Genomic DNA, 2,826 nt, shown 5'->3' on the forward strand with positions numbered 1-2,826 from the left:
GCAACAGCAGTTAAAAAGAAGTTTTTCCAGTCAACTAAGTAACAAACTTTGCTGGTAACACTTAAAGATTCAGTAATGTTAAAGTGGAAGTAATGCTTGGTTTCTTTGAGTAAGGTCATTTGTTAATAGAGAGTAGGAAAGGAGGCTGGGAATTATTTAATGTAGAACTTGGAGCAACAGCAGTTAAAAAGAAGTTTTTCCAGTCAACTAAGTAACAAACTTTGCTGGTAGCACTTAAAGGTTCAGTAATGTTAATTCCAATGCATGCCATTGGTTGAAATCATTGGACAGTGCATTCTTATTCACATTATCAGAATTTACTACCCAGAAATGAATTTTAATATGGGACATATTATTCACTCAGTCTTTCTAACTTTAAGGAATTTACCCACCAAATGTGGTATTTCTTTTTGTTCAAGCAATAGGTACAATCCATTATTGCAAACTCTGTTTGAATATAATAAATCTAGGCTGTTAAGTCATGAAGCCCCTCATTTAATTGTATTAATATTTTAATTTAAGTCATCCCTCATAGTTTCAAATATTTCTTTTAGCATTTTATATGAAAATGCTTATGAGTCCATGTTCTTTCGCAGTAATATTTTGCTTATCACAAATGGTACCAAACAGTCAGTAGAATGAATATTGTATGTGTATTAATCTGCAGTGTATTTAAAAGTATGTGCGGAAATAATAGTTTCGCAGTTAAGTAACAAAAATTTTATGAATTTATTCTCCTAATTCCATTGTGAATGCCATATTATTCTTCCTACATTTCAGTATATTATAGCATGTAGAGCCATTACTAGGCAACAAATGTGAGATAGGCAAATACACCTGAACCGTTACTAGATAGTGATGGGTATTAAATTGTATAATAGACTGCCTTTGGAATTAAGAAAATCAGGTGGATGTAAAGCCTTTAAACATAAGCTAAAACTGTTTTTACTAGGTCATCCATTCTATACATTCTATGAGTTTCTCTTAGAGGGACAGTAGTAAGCATAGCAAAACCTCTATTTAGCAATTGAAATAGATAACAAATGGTTGCGTATAGTATCTGAATGTGATCGGTGATTTACATGGTCGTATGTAGGACTCTTGAATTACTGTAATACTCTTAAAATTCTCTCGATAAACTCATAAGGTTGGCTTGTGTTTCGATTTACATATTATATCTAATTTGATTATTTATCTGGTTTGATAGTGCGTGTTATATTTTAATTATAGGTTAACCATGTCAAGAGTGATTATTTATTGTTGACAAATTCTAATCCTTAGGCATTTGGGCAAAAGGATTTCAAGAATGATGTATTTAATGATGTGACTTGTTCAAGTGTTACTGTTGTAGCAATTATGAATGCTAAATAAAATGAATGAATGAAACAAACATGTCTCCACAGCAGCGAATCAACACACAGCAATAGCAGACTGTTGGAAACGCTGTTTTCTGTGATGATCTGTGCCGAGGAGTTGTAAGTGGGATAAAGTGAAGACTGAGTTCAGTTATAGAGTTGTGGGATATGTACCAGACGGTGAGGACATAAGTGGACCATGTTAAAACAGGAAAAAACTAATGAAGACTGAGAGGACTTTATGTGTGCTGTAGTTACAATGATTTTGGAGTGTGTACTTCATTGAGACTGTTATAATCACTTTAATTACGATCAGTAAGAGGTTAGTGAATTCAATTATCCAAAACCCCATTGAAAGTCACTCATGTACGTGACATCTGGTGTCAGAAGTGAGATTGAATTATATTGTTTGATGAATTGGATTTAGTTGTGAATTGTGTACTGTCAGTTGAACGCAGGAGACAGATAATTATGGCCGATTTTGAACATCTGGTAGCCGCCATAGGAGGCCTTGGAGCTGTGATTCATAATAACCAAGCCAAAATAGGGGTTAAATAAAAACCATCCAAGAAAAGATGGATGCCTGGTTAGAAGAAACAGTGGCCTGGTGAAAAGAGATGATGGCCTACCAAGAAGCAACGGTGGCCTGTCTAGAAAAGGCAAAGGCCAACACATGGAAGGCGAATGCCTGCCTGGAAGAAGTTGAGGCTGTGGTGGATGTCTTCAAAGAAAGGTTGAACAAAATGGACCCCATAGATTTGGGGAAGAAAAGTCAGAGGCCATAGTGGTGCACCAGGAAGTCCCTAAAGAAGAAGCTGCAGTGAAAAATGTCAGAGCACTGAGAAGTATGGGGACCGGCATCTAGGCATAGGGCACTGCTGACCCCAGTCCCTTTAGTCATATGCTAAGATACTGTCTTAAATTACTGCTTCTCTCAGATCCTTTCCAGTTCATTATTCAATATTTTCTTACCATTTGGCATTACACAGGGTCGGATACTTATAGAATCAATTAAGAAACCAGAAGTAAATAAATAAGATCACTACAAATGGTCAGTAGATTGCTAATGTGCAGAATTAACTTATAATAAAAACCTTCAAAAGTAAAATAAGGAAGCATCAGTATATAATAAGACTTTTGAGTTGCAAACATGATGTGAAAATTATGAAGAAATTCTGTATATCATGTCTGAAATTTATGTATTTGGTCAAATTTGTCAAAAGGTGTACTTTCTGGCTATGTTGTTTGGTTGTGAGTGGGTGAAATTGTTTCGAACAGACTGCATTATTATAATCCATAAATATTGTCGCGTATTGGGCGTATATCACGACAAATAACTTCACGCCGTAGTTTATATAGCGAATTTTATTTCGCATTCGCACTTACAATCACCCAAATTACAGATTTACGATTACTGCTATCTGCAGTATCACAAATAGTACACTCCAAATGCCAGAATACAACTGGCTAG

General features: G+C 35.2%; 1 protein-coding gene across 2 annotated transcripts in view; it reads left to right on the forward strand.

Moving 5' to 3' along the window:
- The window catches only part of LOC111868359 (vinculin), a 93,596-nt gene that overhangs the window by 50,054 nt on the left and 40,716 nt on the right, over positions 1-2,826 (forward strand). The window lies entirely within an intron of this gene.

This window comes from Cryptotermes secundus, unplaced genomic scaffold (genome assembly GCF_002891405.2).
Source record: "Cryptotermes secundus unplaced genomic scaffold, Csec_1.0 scaffold166, whole genome shotgun sequence".
In the NCBI taxonomy this organism is placed as follows: Eukaryota; Metazoa; Arthropoda; class Insecta; order Blattodea; family Kalotermitidae; genus Cryptotermes; species Cryptotermes secundus.